Genomic DNA, 18,102 nt, shown 5'->3' with positions numbered 1-18,102 from the left:
AGAAAAACATGTATCATATTTCACATTTCACGTTGGTTTTGCTTATCAGAGAGAAATTAGCCTTCAAACCCAAACAGCACATTTGGAAATCAGGAGAATTAGGGTTTACTCAGTGTGGCGTGAAATGTGCTTTGTGATCTTTGGCTTGCCATGCATTAGGTTCAACAATAATACTATCTTCAGCCATCAAGTGTTAAAAAGTTTGTTTCCTAAACACTTGTAGATTCTACAGTGGGAAGTCCTTCATGAAGCTTACAGTTAATGATGATGCAATTCCGCATCATGTTTTTTTCAGCTGTTCTTGTGGGTAATGACCTGGTTTCATCCCAGTACGAAGTCCTGTCTGGATTTCTCATGTTCATTTCAGTTGGAACAAATGCCATGAGTTTAGTCACACAGAGGAAGCATTCACAGTGTTGTTCTTCAGGCATGGTTAGAAGAGTCTTCTAACTTAATCATCTGAATGAAGGGGAGCCTCTTTAAACTCCCACTATAATTGATCAGTGGAGTGTGAGGTTCCGCCAGATGACAACTGATAGCAGGAGCTTAACTACTGTGTCTGTAGCTATATCTGTACTGGTAAAAAGAGAACAGTAGAATAGATTGCACCCACATCACTAATGACAGATTTTTTTCTAGCACCTACTGGGCTCTTTTTCATAGCATTGGTCATGGTCAGATTTTCTTTTGGCCAGCATACAAGGACTAGATGGTCTTAAAACATAAGTGTCTCCCCCTTCTCTCCCCCCTGCCCCTGAGTTCAAATTGCCTTAAGGACTTGACAGGCTGTGACTGACTCCCATATCAATGCTTCCATGGGCATGTAGTGTTTGATGAATGTTTGGTGGTGAACCAAAGTGTTACAAAATATTATGCATACTGTCCAGACAGAGTAGCCCCTAGCTAGAGTGAGCCAACACTGGACTGGAATTTGAAGAGGTCTAGTAAGCTCACTGCAGAACAAGCCTGTGAGCAAACCGAAATACATGAAATACAAAGGAATGGAATACTAGGATGCAGAGGTAGACATCAGCAGTGGCTTTGTTGTGGCTTTGGGCATTGGGGTTTTTTGTTTGTTGTGGGTTTGGTGGTTTTTTGGTGTGGTGTTCTTTGTTTTTCCCTCCCCCCCCCCCCCCCAGGGGGACAACAACTGAATTAAGCTGTGATCTTCCTACTGTTGCTAAGCATGCCCAAGTCATCAGCTCCCCTGGCTCTTTTCCTTTGGTTCTCCACTGGAGTACTGAACACCAGACTTCAGCTCTGAGGTACAGTGTTGACCTGTTCTGGGTGGAATGATTAATGTGGAAAAAATTACAAAATAGTGAGGAAGACAGATGGATATATTACAGGATGCTTTTTATGTAGTTAAACCAAGGTTTTGTTTCCTGACTGCCAGCTCTTCTCTGTCTGGACTCTTGGCTCTGTCTCACCTCTCTTCCCATTTGGCCATGTCCTGATTTCCCTCTGGAACTGCCAAATTTCAGCCTAAGACTAGTATGAGATTTGAATCATAGTCTTGAATCACACTTCACAGTGAAGGCTTTATACCAAGTAGCATGGAGGAAGTAGCATCTATAAACACTAAATGAATGTGATTATAATGATTATAATGACCAATCCTAAATACCTGTTTGCAATTTACATGTGCTGTAGTGCTTGTGACTATTACAACCGTCATGGAAAGCACTCCACTGTGCTAGGCAGGGAATGAAAATGGTTTCTGCCATGGAGAAGTTACAATGTACAAGATGGGAGACAAGTGGCTATTCCAAGCAGACTGTGAAAATACATGCTAAAAATAAAGATGTGCATTTGAATGTATTTCTTTCTCTTCTTTTTTCAGCCAAGTACAAGACTGACAGTGAAAGGGTAAAGCAGTCGCAGCTTAAGGTCATTACAGTGTTTCTGAGTTCCATTAGGTAGCTGTGTTATTTGTATTCTTCAAAAGCTGTTTTGAACAGTACTACAGCAGTGTACTTCATGGTGTAACTTTGCAGTTTGTAACTGCAGAATAGAAAAAATGAGTGTGGAAATCAAATCAAGTCTAAGCCTGTGATGCCACCCTGTTGAATTTCCCATTCTTGTGAGGGAAAGTCTCTGGAGGAAGAGCAGAGGATGACAGTTTGCAGAAGACCGCCCTCCACAATTCGTTTTTACAATTTTGGCTGATAGACAGGTGATGTACATCACTAACATAGTGCAAGTCCTAGAGCTTATTTGTTTGGAAGGCCTTTTTTACTCCAGTGGCTCTGAGCCTAGATAGCTACAAGGTCTGTTTAATTGTAAATTGTCTCCATTTCTCTAGGGAACCTTTTGAAAGAAGGAAGTGTTCTTACAGTGGGAATGATTCAAGGCAGTAACAGTGACAATGCTTTTTCTTCATAGGGCACCCCAAGGCAGTTTCAGAGATACAGTGAATTCAGGACACACCAGGAAGTCTGCTGTCCCGTCTGTATGACCTTGCCTTGGAAACCTCACGTTTGGTATGACACCTAGCTGAGGAGAAAAGAAAAAAGAGAAACTTACCACCTGTGCCCAAGTAGAAAGGGAACCTCATGGACTGTGAAGATTTCTAAGTTAGGTAATTCCCACCTTGAAGAGGAGCTAGTCCCTGTTGAGTTAAATAAGACAGAGCTTTTCCTGCTCTTTTCTCATATAGCAATTGAAAGAAACAGAAAGATTCAGTGAAGTAGAAATGATGTGTTTTGAAAGACTTAAGCAAATAAAGGTTTAAAACAAGATAATAAAATTTGTATGAGATGTTTTGGCATGTTTTATAATGCAATTGATACCTACCTCCAGCAGATAAACACATTCATATTTAGCTTGGAGGCTTCAGTCTATTCACAGTGTGCATTAATAGCTTATAAAACAATTACTTTTGTATTGTTATTGCTGAAATGGGCCTTTTCCAGGGAAGTTCTGTCAATATTTTTGTGAGATAGCACTAATTTAATAAAGTTTACTCCTCTGGCTTATGGTTGAAGAAAATTGCGTAAAAAAGCATGGGCAAAGGATGGCATAAGCATGAATAATTTCAAAGGAAAAAAAGGATGTGCCTTTATTGGGACAGTAATAGACTAATGGGTGAAAGGATTATAGTGGTTTAGTCAGGTTCTCCTGAGTATGAGGGAGGAAGGAAGGCTCAATCTGTTGTAAGTTAGATCCAGCCGCCCTTTGCCCACGGGCCTCTTCTAGCATTTAGAGTTACTGGGACACAGGAGTTCTTCAGCCCATGCCCTACTTACATAGTCTTGCTTTGAAGGCTGCCAGAAATGTGTTGGGGAAAACATTCTTCACGTCTCAAGAATATCCTTCAAAAGGAGTAATTTTTTGAAGGAAACAACCTTCCCAGCTGCCTTGCATTGCTCTTTTGGTTTCTCAGTACCATTTGCTGAAAACTGTATATGCTGCTATTCCCATCACCCTGTGGGTACAGTTTTACCAGGGCCATTAAGAGGGCTGGAGCTCCCTTGGCTGGGCATATGATATAGGATCACCTTCACAGTTTCCCATCCAACCTCAGCTTTGTGGCTTTGCCAGGTCATTTTCTGCTTGGTCTCAATCTTCTCTAGGCAGGAGGCAGCAGACTCACTCCTTTGTGATGGCTGGTGCTCGTTGAAGTGGGTCCTTAGCAGCTCTGCTCTATTGTGAGCTATCTGTGGTCAGGGAAGAGGGCAGAGGGTTGTTTGACATTTGTATATCACCAGTTACATTCTTGGATTTTTCCTGAGATCTGTGAACCCTTAGAAAACAAAACAATGGAGAGAGAGGTGTTAGGGAGAAAGGAGGATGGTGGAAGGAAAATTAGAAAAGAAAGGATAGGATTCTTGTGCAAGTAGAGCAGGTCTGATTCTCTCTCATTGCTCTCTACAGGTAGTGAAATGATAGATTGGGGCAAAGGAAAGGTAAGGTCATCTTACCTAGTGTGGACGGAACACTGCTAGCTATAGGTAAAAAGATTTGTAGTAGTGAGTTATTAATATATGTATTAAAATATACACCAATTCAATAATTACATGTTCATCAATAGCTCTGGAGCTAACAAAAAACATCCACTTACAGCAGTGTACAGGAGCATTATTCTTTCTGAATGTAGCTATGAGACTTGTTTTCAGCATGAAAATATATTTCATCATGATCAAATACAGCTATACTTTATGTGAGTTCTGGGAAAAAAAAAGAAGTGTTTTTGTAATCTACTAGAAAAAATGTGAAAAGTCGACTGCTTTTTTTTACCCAACAAAGTACATTTATGGGCATTCAAAATTGAACCTCCTTAGTGCAAACTTCCTCTCACCTGCCCACACACTCCCAGGTTTATATTACTTTACGCTCTGTAGCATTCCAGTTTCTGTGAGAATTAACTGGGCTCTTTTTTCCATTGTCAGCAGAATGGCAATGAAATATGCCTTACAGAACCTTAATTTTTATTAAATGTTAGGAATAACTAATTTCAGATGTCAGGTTTAGTAATCAAGAAATTAAATAGAACAATTAGAAAATGTTCCTTCCTATGTAATTTTATTAAAGTTCTTGCATGGCTGAACTTAAAAGTAAAACTCCTAATGACTTCAGTAGGGAGAGGTTTGTACCCAGTCTGGAATGTATTGGAAGAATAAGCCTAGAAACTGTGATGGCTGCACTCGACTCCTTAACCAAAGTAGTGGTAGTTTGGTTTAGACTCCAAAGGAGGTAAAAGCCTAAGCTGTAACCAGCTTCTCTAGTTCCAATCTGTTCTCTGAAAACCCACAAAGGAGCAGAGTGTAACAGTAAGCATCGATGCATATGAGCTTGGAACAGTGATCATACGATTAACACATAAATAGCATCTGGCTTTTCCAAGATTCATTTATCAAGGAACAAAGAAAGTTGTGGGTACAAGGAATCTCATGCCTACGTTCCCAATTGCTTGTAATTTGACTACAAGCCAACCACTTCATTCCATAAATATGACAGCACAAGTGAACAGCCTTTGAGCGTTATTTGCTAGGCAGCTGTTTGCATGGTAGTGATCTCCCATTGAGGTGGGACACTGCTCAAAATTGCTTCTCAAAGCAGAGACACCTCTTACCAACTGCAGTGCTTTGGTAAGTGACTGATATTGTGCATAACCTTGTATTATAGTGCACTAAGATTTTGTCTTGGTGACTTTGATTCTGTCTTGTTACTTTTGAATCATTGCTATATCCTTTTTGCAGTACAGTAATAAATTGAACCTTGCCATCGAATTTTGTTAAGTCACACTTTTATAACATCCTTTTTCAGTGCAACCACTTTTGCTGATACTTTTGACAGTGGTTCTTTAAGCAGTCTGAATTACCCATTCACAGCAAATTGGTGTTGTCAGCATGATCCTACATCAGGATTCGTGACAGAAGTCCACAGATACGTTCTTAGAATCTCCTCTTCAATAAAAACAAACTTTAGGGGTCACAGCTTCACTTTAGTACTACATGTTTATCTTGTTTTTCTGTTGCTCCAAAGATTTGTAAGCAGTGGACATTTTCCAGTCATGCAGAGTAAAAGTAATTGGATCATTGGGTTCACTTCAAGAATTATTTACAGAATCATTATATTATGAATATGCATAATAATATATAAATATGTAATAATATATGATCAATATTCTGAAATATTATGTGAACTAACAATGAGAAACTTTCTAAAACTAGTAATCACTCTAGAGAAGATACTTTTTATGAGTCTCCAATTTCAGTTCAATTGGAGATGCCTCAGTGACCTTGGTGTTAGGGCAGTGTTTAATTGGAGTTTGGAAGGGCTTATATCTATTCTTCTTTTTATATAAGTTGCCATTACACTTTTTAGTTTTTCTTGTACTAATTTCCGATCAGAAAACATTTTAATGGTTTTGCAAAAAGTTGAAGAACTTTTTATTTTGTGCTTTATGCCCTTCCTGATGATAGTGTTTTCATATAGATAAGAAGGGCAATTATGGAAGTGTCCTGTATGTTTTGTGGTTTTTGTTTGAAAGTCATTTCACTTGAGATGAGCTCTTTGTTGATCAAAAGAGACTGCAGATTTGTACATGATGCTTTCACAGCCAACCGCAGCCAATATTTTTGCCTGTCTTTCAATCCATGACATTTTGTTCAACACCACACTACTTTGTCTTTGAATAAGGCCTTAACCTGAGAAGAATGTCACAACTAACCTGTATTCATTCTTTCTATTTTCATTCACGGATCCCTCTTCTTGCATTTGCTTTTCATCTTCCACACCCATTAAATCTCTGAAACTAAGGTGAAAGGTGCTACTTAGAGCTGAGCAGCACATCATCTCAGCCTTGCTTATACCTGCGACCCCATTTCAAAATTGTTTTTTTTCTGCATTGAAAAATTTTAAACCATTGGCTTTCTGACAGTTTCAAGCTGTAACCTGAAATATGCTGGGGCAGGCCTTGAATTATGATTCCTTTCTGCATTACAAATTTATTGCTTGTGGATGCTTATCATGTTGTAATGCATCTCCACACGGATGACAGGATTTAACTTTTGCCTGTTTTTATTGGCTTCCAGTGGTGGACTGAGCAGTGCTTTTTTGTTTTCATGAAGGGCATGTGGAAATGTGCTGAGCAGAAACAAAACACATTACACTGTAATTCACTGGAGTATTGTGTGCCCTTCATGCAATTGTGTGACAGCCGCTGCTTTCACTCTACTGGGGTGCTGTTTGAATCTGTGCTGCCCTTCTATCCCCCTGTGCATTTCTTCTTTTTATTCATGAGATGCCAAATTTATTTGTAACTGCAAAACATTGTGAATTCTTGCTAACTGGGACATTCATTTATTCATTTCCCTTCCTTCCTTCCTTCCTTCCTTCCTTCCTTCCTTCCTTCCTTCCTTCCTTCCTTCCTTCCTTCCTTCCTTCCTTCCTTCCTTCCTTCCTTCCTTCCTTCCTTCCTTCCTTCCTTCCTTCCTTCCTTCCTTCCTTCCTTCCTTCCTTCCTTCCTTCCTTCCTTCCTTCCTTCCTTCCTTCCTTCCTTCCTTCCTTCCTTCCTTCCTTCCTTCCTTCCTTCCTTCCTTCCTCCTTCCTTCCTTCCTTCCTTCCTTCCTTCCTTCCTTCCTTCCTTCCTTCCTTCCTTCCTTCCTTCCTTCCTTCCTTCCTTCCTTCCTTCCTTCCTTCCTTCCTTCCTTCCTTCCTTCCTTCCTTCCTTCCTTCCTTCCTTCCTTCCTTCCTTCCTTCCTTCCTTCCTTCCTTCCTTCCTTCCTTCCTTCCTTCCTTCCTTCCTTCCTTCCTTCCTTCCTTCCTTCCTTCCTTCCTTCCTTCCTTCCTTCCTTCCTTCCTTCCTTCCTTCCTTCCTTCCTTCCTTCCTTCCTTCCTTCCTTCCTTCCTTCCTTCCTTCCTTCCTTCCTTCCTTCCTTCCTTCCTTCCTTCCTTCCTTCCTTCCTTCCTTCCTTCCTTCCTTCCTTCCTTCCTTCCTTCCTTCCTTCCTTCCTTCCTTCCTTCCTTCCTTCCTCCTTCCTTCCTTCCTTCCTTCCTTCCTTCCTTCCTTCCTTCCTTCCTTCCTTCCTTCCTTCCTTCCTTCCTTCCTTCCTTCCTTCCTTCCTTCCTTCCTTCCCTCCTTCCTTCCTCTCTTCCTCTCTTCCTTCCTCTCTTCCTTCCTCTCTTCCTTCCTTCCTCTCTTCCTTCCTTCCTTCCTCTCTTCCTAAGACTAAGACTGATCAATTCTGTCAATATTTGGTCACCATAGTTTTGTCTCCTGGGGCTGGGTATGTGTTGCCTTGTGGAATGCAGTGTTTGAAACTGGACTGCGAGATCTCAACTAGACTTTATTTGTGAAAGGCTTTAAAGCCAAGAGGCCAAGGTTGACTAAACTTTGTTTTATAGACTGTGACAAGTAAGACTAAAACAAAACATGGTATAAATTTGTATGCTGTTGGTCTTAAAGGGAGCAATAGTACATTCACTGAGTCTCATCTGACTTATTTCACCTTCTCCAAATTCCTGTGCACATGAAGCAAACAGGACCCACAACTTGTATTCTACTTGGAGCTACCCTTTGTTGATTTACCTCATCATAAAACTTGCCTATCTTGTTTAATAGTGATTTGCTCAGGTGAAAAATATTTAGCTTTTATTTTTCTTTAGCTATGAAAACAAGGCTTTACTGCATTAACAGTTTCATTTGCCATATGTAGTGTCAGCTTCCCTACTTTTTAGATATTCAGCAAGATCATACAAAGTCAAACATCTCAGTAAAATCTATTTTTATGACTATGAATACTTCACACTGGTGAGATTTCAAATAAACCCAGAGGTAAACTGAATTTCTTCATACAGTCCATTACTTTTTTTTCTTCTGCTACAGGAGGCTTTTGTGTATTTAAGGTCTGTTAAAGACTGTTTTGTCATTGGTGTTTCTTTTGCCAGTAGTAACTCCACAGAGCAGCAGATAAATTAATTCTTTCCAGGTGGAATGAGAAATCAGAGAGCTGATTATTGCTATTCAGGATGTGACTGTAATGAGGTGTTAAGGAAAAATTAGGTTTGTGTTGTTTCTTCTCAAGTTGGATGTATTCAGTTCAAGCATAGCCTCTTCTGGAATGAAATAAAACTGTTGATAAGGCTTTCATAAATAATTAAAAACTGAATCACCTACTAGTTTCTACATAGAAGGTCAACAAGCTTCTGCATATAAAGAAGCTGTTGGGAACCCATTTGTATGAAAGAAATAAATAGTGTAGTGGTCATGGTTTTATTGCTATGTTCCTTCATCCCATTTAAGCATATCTAATTTAGACTTTTCTTCTCTTTAAATGTAGTTAGTGAAGGCTTGTTTATCATCACCCCAAATTACTGCCAAGAACTTTCCTGAGAACTAAAAGCTTTATTTTAAAAGAATTTGAAAAATGATCCATCTGTCTATGACAATTAGAAAGGAAAGGTTTGATGACATTAAATTTCTGCTCCTGAGCCTGTTTGACTCATGAGAGTCCATTTGTCTAAGGAGCACAAGCATTCAACAGAGGGTTCGTTCTTTGTAATGAAATTATGAGATGCTTATCATAGCTCTTTTCCATCTGGCCTCCTATCATTTGACAAAGCATGATGTCTGATTCTTTTATGCTTTCCTTTTTTCTTAGGGTTTTGCTAAGTTGTAAATAACTAATAGTTGATCATAAATAGAGTGACTAGCTGTGGTAGCTAACTCTAAAGGCAAAATGCAGTGTCAATGGGTAGATCATCTTGCATTTTTTTTTTACTTCCTGGTCCACAAAATTTTATTTTTTTTTCCCTTTAAATAAGTTTCTTCTTTTCCTAACAAGTGATAAGACCAGCAAATGATCATACTGGCCTGTTTCTTCTTTATCCTATACTTGCTTCTTCTCAAGATGATAGTAAAACTGCTCTGGAGTTCAAACGAACAGGTGCAGGGTGTGTACAACCACTGAACAAACCATCTGTGTAAAATCAAGTCTTGTTGACTTTGTATGTTAATATGGAAAACCAGAAGTGGAACTGCTCCTCTAGTTTGATGAGTAGGGGTGGCCATGGGAAACTGCTGTGATGAAGGCCCTGGCAGCACCTGGAAGAATGTGATCAATATGTATGCAACATCACAACCTTATTGTATCTGAGATTAATCAGCCCCAAGATGTGTTAGAAGACTGGGCAGACACACTGTGGCTGTGTGCTCTGTTGTGTAGCTCAGGGTAATTCTGCAGATGGTTGTCAGTAAAGAGGACATTCCGTGGGTTGTGACTATAATATTTTGGTCTACCTCCTTAAGCTGGGTTGGTTTTAGTTTTTGTTTGTTTGGTTTATTTTGGTTTGTGGTTTGGTTTGTTTATTTGTTTGGTTTTTTAATAAAGACCTTCCTTAATAAAAATATGAAATTTGAAATTTTAATTTCCATGGATTCCTGCAATGAGTTTTATTTGCTACACCAAATGGTTTGTGCTAGCATGCCCTGACTTTGGAAAAGCTTCAGTATTTTGCACCTACCACACAGCTGAGCGCATCTGTTTTTCTTCCATTCTTTCTCTTTTTTTCCTATGTAAAATATTAGAAATTAATTCTGAATTTGCTTGGTCAGTGATAAACTGCCTTTACCCAATGAACTCCGAGTCTGTTGTATTTAAATCACTACAAAATTTAGACTCCATCAGTACAGAAATTTGCATATATGATAACCTCCAGAACCCAAGGCAGAGCAAATTTTTCATTTGCACTTTAAAGGCAACTCTTTCTAGGACCATCTTAAATGAGAACATCGGCAGTAAGGAAAGACAGTTAAAATGAAAATAAGCAAAGGTACGTGATTACTAGAAGAAAGCTGTCTCTGATAAGATTCACAATAGGCAAAGGCTTAAAGTTCAAAGCTAGTATAGCTTGGATTATGGCATATGATGTGGTTCTTCCTCTTACTGACATGGTAAGCTTCAGATTTGGAAAGAAATCTAGTAAGATGATGTAAGATCAGGATTTGTGGAAGACCTCAAAGAGCAGCCAATTTTTGGAACTTACTCAGAATAAGCATTACATCTGTGTTATTTCCACCAGATCAAATAAAACTTTCAGTGGAGTAAGGTAGGATTCAATGTATGTAAAGATGGCCATTGAAACCGAACATCAAAACTTGGTGCAAAGTTTATTGAAATCAGTGAGAAGACTAATGTTCTCTGTTTTGATTCTTTCTCTCTTTTCATATACCATTATTCTTACAAATATTCTCAATTCTTCTTTAAACACACAAGTGCACGCTTCTTAAAATGTAGCAGTCTTCGATAATTATTTTCAAGCTAGCCTATTCATGTGACCATGAGCAGGCCTGGATCTTGGCAGTCTGGAAGTCTGGATCTGAGTCTTCCTGCCTAATGTGTCTTTAATATGTACTAGAAGAGAGTCAGAATAGGGGAAAAATCAACGTCCAGTGAGGGATTTGTGTGTCATATGAATGATAGCAATTGGCTCAACTCACTACAGGATACAGCTACAGGATGAACTCATTCTAACGACCTCTCCTTGTGATGTCATGCCATTGTGTGCCAAATGCCTGGTAGAAAAAGGACATAAGGAGACTTGGTGTCATCTCTTTTTGCTTATGATCATATCCTTTCATCCTCTGTGTCCATACAGCAAAATTGCAGATCTTTTAGGATTGGCATTTAAAACTCTCCCTATGTCTACAAATAATGCAGACTTCTCATAGCACTAATTACTGGGAGATATGGACACCAACCAAAATCGAGTGTCATATCTATTTTAGGGTGCACAAATACATTCAGTACTAGAACAGCAGCAGATCTTGGCTTTTTAGAAGCACTTCAATTTTTTCCCCAGATGCTATCAAACATTTTTTTCTTTAAGCTTGGAAAAAGATACCAACTGACTATTGATCCTTGAATATAATGAATATTCTAGTTATGTGTTTCCTTGATTCTAATGGGAAAGAACAATGTAGGATAGTGCAAGAAAGCACATTTATTTGGTATTGGCATGTAAATGTAAGTTTGCTGCAAATAACTGTCTTTTGCTTGGATGAGCTTCCCCCTTTTCAGAGTCAGGATTCAGGAACTTCCCCTTTACTAAAAGCAGAACTAATACTGTAATGTGAAGTCATGGGTTAGTGGGTTAGTGGGAACGCATGTACAACTGCTTTTGTATCTGCATTATTATTCCAAGGCTAATGAACACTTGCATAGATGATGGCAAGAATGTGTTCTTCAGATAAAATGTCAGTTTGGAAAAATACTGATGATTAGAAATGATTACATACCACTGCAGTGTATCAGGAAAACTGCAATGACTCAGAGAACTGGAGGACATTTTCCCAGGCTAAAGTTTTCTTGCCTGATGTGACCTGTTGATAAAACATTAGAACCTCAAAAAAAGTAAAAATGCATAGCTCAGATTTAATATTGAAAAAAAAAAAAAAAGTTTTTACATTTAGAAGAGTTCTGAAAAAGTTGTTTTACTTCTAAAATTTTGAAATGAGATTTTTTTCTGTTTGGATATTACTGTGGAGACTGTATTATCATGTGGTAGTGGATTACATTCATGCAGAGAATAACTGTGGCTAAGCTTACTGGTTTATGTGCATGGCTTCATTTCTTTAAGACTGATTTGAGTCCAGAAAGAAGATAACAGGATAGTGCCAATCTCCACAACCTCTGCCCAGGTGTCATATAACCTACATTGTCAATTGTGTCCCAGCTAACTGAGAGCTGACTCTAGAAGTGTCATCTTTTCTTCATACTGTGGTAGACCCTAAAAGGGTTCAGCCTTTGGTCATGTGAGGGCTTTGCATAGGTAGGGAAAAAAAACCAAACAGACACAAAACTTTATAGCTCAAAGAATATGCAGTACATCCCTCCTAAACTATGAAACTTGGCTGAGGCACTTCCATTCAGAGCTTGAGATGTCTCAGTGCCCCTGTGTAATTACTGTGGGAAGACAGAGAGGCAGCCTCATTGGGAGAATCAGGTTGTAGATGTAGGATGGCAGACATCTGTTCATAACTCAAGTAAGTGACGGAGCACAAGTGCGATACCAAAAGGGGCTGCAGCACTGATGTAATCTAATATGGTGATGCCATCGGGGTGGTTTAGCTTGATTGTTTGTTTGAAGGGTCTTTGGTATCTTTTTTAGTATATTTCCGTGCAACCTTGTGTCTTTAGCAGTAAAACTTCCTCCTTACTTGCTCTTTGGTCTGTCGTTAGTGATAGTGGGTAAGGAGGATCTGAATTAGCGGAAGATGTGTTGTATGGCAACCCAGTAGTGAATGTTGTCAGATGAAGAGCTTCCTCTGTGAGCCCATTTTTGGGGGTAGCCATTTTCTCTGTAACTGGTATATTAATCCTGCATTAGGAGAGTAAGGGAGTGGGCAGGTGAGATGTGATTTGATGAATTTAATTATTCACCATGACAAAATTGCTATTACACAGTATATAAAGTTCCAAATACCGGGCAGCAGAACAAAATTACCTTCTTCAAAGGAGAATGGGACTTCGTCTTGGAGATCTTGAATTGTATGATGTCCCATGCTGTGCTGGGACATTTTGCTGAAGACTTTTGCTGTCTTCAATTTAATCTCTTAATTTTTGTTTCCCGTGATCCAGACTGCTTACCTAGTATTGGTGCTTAAGATCTGTTGATAGCACTACAGCCCCTGTTCTCTCTTTGTTATAGTCCAAATGGTAAAACTCATTTGCCCATCTTGCTTTGTTGCAGGCTCTTATCTTTTCCTGCTGGCAATACTAAACACCTTCCCAGATCTGACCGTCACATATTTTGTTATAGCATCCTCATTAGCTTGTAGATCACCTTTATCACCTGAGAGAAAGCGTTGTCAACATCCTAGTGTGCATGTTCCACATTTCTAGGCAGACTAATTGCCGCCTAAGAGAACATAAATAATACCATAATACACCGCTCAAGATTGCGGCAGTGCAAGCTATCATGAGCAAACAAGGTCCTGTCACCACTGTGTATTACATTCTGTTGTTTCTATTAAACCAGCCTGTAAATTAGCAATCCATAACAAAATTGGATCAATAACAAACCTTTCGTTACTGGTATGGAAACAACTTAGGGATATTTTACAACTGCAGTGCTTAGTGCTTTCTCCTCACAGTCTGATGGAAGTGATAAAAAGCAGACACATGACAATGAGGTAGCTGTTTATCAGTAAAATTCTGGGATTTTCTATTATTATTTTTATTCTATTGTTTGAAACAGCAGTTGGATCTGGAGTTCTGTGGAAAGGGTGCTATAAAGTAAGTTTGTTTCTATAACAACAAGGTGTACAAGTGGAGTTCCCTTACTGAGCTTCTTTCTCGAAGTGGAAAACCAGCAGTTTATTTCAGATGCAAAGTGCTAGATAGCATTAGCAGTGCGTGAGACAGTAAATGCAGACAGAAGGAGTTTAAAACAATGTTTTTGTGTGTAGAATGTTGCTCCAGGGAGATAAATGTGGTATTTTTTTTCCTGAAGTTTTTAAAAGCTGCATGTCTGTGTGTTCACCTGCAATCTTGTTGCTGGCTCTGCTTTCTAACCCCTCTTTCTGCTGTTGATATTTTAGCAAGGAATATTGTACCTGAGTAAAGTCAAGTCACTGCCACCTTAGCATTGAACATCACTGGAAAAATATGTCCTAAAAGTGAATGGGGCCACCTGTCTTCCAGGTGTCAAAGAAAGAAGGAAACAGAATGGTTTGGGGGCTGCCTGGGTGAAATGTCTATGCGTCAGCTGAATTTATGACCCACCATAGTGCCCCTCACAGCTGAACAGCTCTCATGTCTACATTTGCCTCTGCCTCTGCATGCCTGATAGTACTTCTTCATTCTTTTACCCACAGGACCCCCAGGATTATTCAGCTAGAGGCTGGATTAGTCCTATTCCACATGGTAAGACTGTGACAGAACTACTAGTAAGGTTTAGGAAGATTCACAATACTGCTGATTTGATGTTACCTTTAATGCTGCCGTCTCCTCTTGCACACATACTGGCACGTGGGTGACTAACTTTCATTTAAATGTACACAAAATACCAATTTAGAGAAACCTTTTCCTGGCTGCTGAAAAGCTGTGGTTTGGTGACTAAGTTAAGCTTTGTTTTTCAGCTGGTTTTGCATGGTTGCTCAAATTCATGAGAGATATTTTAAGTGATGCACTCAAAGATTGCATTTCCAAACCAGATACTCCAATATACTAACTTCCTCTCATTGCTCCCCTTGCATTTTAATCAGTTTTTTCTGATTTCAGCAAAGAACTGCCAAATCTATTTAAACTGTCAGAAAAGCAAAATTAGAATATCCTGACTGTGATTGCTGCCTATGGATATTTCTATTCTCTTTCAGTTGTCCTCCAATACCTCTTTTTAGGTTATAATTCTTGTGCCTTTACCTGCTGTGCATAAGACTGTGTAATTTTCAGTTCTTGTAGCTAGACCCTCTGAGTCTAACCAGCTGTTCTAACTGGTTTGCAGTTTATCACATCAGGATTCAGTGGCTAGTGTAGAACAGGCAATCTTATAACCAAGTTATGTTGAAGAGGAAAAGGCATTTTATCTAAGTTGTGAGGAAAACAGGTGTGCAAGAGGTGGGAACTGTGTTCTTTGGTGTTGGTAAACTGAACTCCACTCTCCCATCTGGAAAACCATTAAAATTATCTGCTCCATGAAATATATATATATTTGTTTTCTACAAAAGGAGCTCTCAAGCTTAGGTTTGCTTACTTAGGCATCATCTTCAGAGAGTGGGAGAATTACACTGCAGAATGCATACATATACATATATAGAGAGAAATCCTTGTGGGGAGGCCATAGTGTGCATGCCCTCGGGAAGAAACTGACTTCTAAACATTGAATCTTGCAAGGAAATGCAGGCAGCAGCACCTCTGCTGAGCTGCATGCAAGGCTTGATACAGATAGAGGAGCTTTTTCGCTTACACCATAGGAAAAGAAGAAAGTCCAGGTGTCTGGGAGTTGCTTTTTTGTGCCACAGATGGGATGTACATCCCCTTTTGGGAATCCTAATTCTAGCTGAATGGCAAGATAGGACTGCATGCATTTAGAACAGTACAGGCCTGTATACTGACACTTCCAGCTTGTTCTTTCCAGATTGCTACAGCTTATTTTCAAAGGTCTCATTTTTGGAGATCTTCCATTGTGTATTTAAAGCCACTGATATCTTCCCGTCAATTAAATGAAAACAAATTTCTGTTACTTTGCAATTTAAGGGAGACCTCTAACTAAAAATATGTTTACCAACAGTTACACATACGGAAGTGTTTTAAAAATATTTTAAGTACACTGCAGTTAATTAAAGGTGTGAAATGAAGGTGTCTGTATTGACTGCTTCACAGGCAAGGCTTTAGGCTCAATGACTATCAAGGTTGCTGGACTGATTTTCCATGTATGTGACCAATGAAATTGTAAGCCTTATCTCTAGGAAAAGAAGTTTGTATTTTATTTGGTTTAGATAATTCTTTCAGCTAGGAAAGATGAAAAATAAGTAGCTTAAGGAGTAGCTTAAGCAAATACTTATCTCTCTATAGTTGCAGTGAAACACTGATATATGAAACATTGATGCATTGTTCTATGCTTTTAACAATATTTTATAAAATATACCAATGTGTAATGCAGGAGATGTTGGAAAAAACCCCTGTGAATTTCTGAGAATTACCCTTACTTTAGCTCAGAAAAATGTTATTTTAGTTTATACAGTCAAGTTACAGAGAAATAGATCTGGTTTTGGTGGAAAATGCATTCACATTAGGACATGTGAGTCTATAATTATAAAAGTAAGCCTCCTGTGGTTCGTGAAGCTAAAATACTCGTGGGTGCACAACTGCAATAGCTTTGTGCAGAAATAGAAATGCTGGAGCACATGTACATTTCTGCATGTGAATCTTGGGTTAATGTCAGAAAAGCTGGTTAACATTTTTTAGAACATGTGTCTGTGTTGTGGTATTCTTATTCCTCTCCTGATACTTCGCAGCACTTGGAAATGACTGAGGTGATTCACTTGCAGAAAAAAAGAAAAACCAAAAAGATAGATAGAGGATTTTAAGCATTTCTAGTAACGGAAATAGTGACAATGGGAAACAATTATTTCCAAACGTGTTTCATTGCACAGCTCCTAAATATTTTTTTTTTTTTTTTTTTTAATGTGCTGGAGAAAGACTCAATAGAGGGGTCACTTCAAGTATGTGACATTTACATAAATTAGCTAAATGTGTCAAGACAATTTATGTCATATAAAGGGGCACATTATTGGTGGTGATATAGCTGTGGGCTCTGCTTGTCATGACAGGCATCTCACTTCAGCTGAAACTGGCTTTGTTACCTTTTTTGATAACAAAATATTATTTATATTTATCTTTATTAGATATATACTCTTCATTTAGAGTAGAGCTGTACCAGAAACGGGACCAGCTGTACTCTAAGAGGCCTTCTGTATCTTGCAATGTTTCACATGATCTACAGGTATAGTATTATGTAGTATTTCTTAGAAAAGCAGTAGTCATGGGAAATTTCTTCCTTGCTGCTGTTGATAATGTCAGCGTGGTTCTAAGATTCCTTTTGCCTTGCTGCCAACTAGTTGCATGTATATTTTTGTACATCTTCTCTTCTTGAAGTCACTTGGACAGCTGAAGTCCCGCACATGGGGCCCCACTAACATTTGTCAATAGCTCTGTTCCAGCTTGCACTGACATTGGCAGGTGACTTGGCAAGTTGGGTGAAATATTATCCATTGCTAAGAGTTGGTTTTCAGATGCTCCTCCTTACGCCCTTGGCGTAAGTCTAACAGTGATCTGGAGGAACCTGATTCTTTCATGCAAATTCAGAGTTTCCTATTCTTCTTTTCCTTCCCAATGAACTCATTGCAGATGCAGCCAGAATTTTTTTTTACATCTGGCAGAGATGCATGCTTAGAAAGTGCTGCTTGGAGTTGAGATATAAAGACATTCTGACACTTTTTGAAGTCAGTTTCTATTGTATTTCTAGTGGGAAATTATAATAAGTTATCCAAGAATTTAGGGGCAGTTTACTTATCTGATCCTCCCCCACACTTAAGGTCTCTTTTGTTATTTGTGTTGTCACACTGTGTCTATAGAATCCAGCTGTGACCAAATTCTCATTGTCTGAAGCACCACAGAAATGGATTGTATGTCACAGTCACAATGGCAGTATGGTTTAGTATAGGAAGACAAAAAGGGGTAGCTGAGGTAACAGAGACATGCTGTGACTTGTCTAAAGTCATCCAGTGAGAAGCAGGAATAGGACCATAGTCTCCAAGTCCCAGTTTCCCTGCAAAACTACTGACAGATGTTTCTTTTTAAAGGAAGGCTCTCATTATAAAAACCAAATGTGATTTTTTGGAAATTTTCTTGCTAAAGGACCTTTAGAAATGCCAGATAGAAAAGGAGCAAAGAAATCCTAGATAGATCATTTGAAGGATTAGGTATAAATCTCCCTGAAACTGGAAATAGGACTTGGACCACCTTTGGTGACTTACTCCCAGTTATGAGAACACTCAGTGAAAGCTTCCCATTCTTTCCCTCCATTTAGCTAACTTAACAAACCTAGCTCTACACTGATTCCCTACTCCTAAATAAGGTATAGAAAAAGATT

This window comes from Strigops habroptila, chromosome 2 (genome assembly GCF_004027225.2).
Source record: "Strigops habroptila isolate Jane chromosome 2, bStrHab1.2.pri, whole genome shotgun sequence".
Classification (NCBI taxonomy): domain Eukaryota; kingdom Metazoa; phylum Chordata; class Aves; order Psittaciformes; family Psittacidae; genus Strigops; species Strigops habroptila.
Note: the sequence above shows the minus strand (reverse complement) of the source record.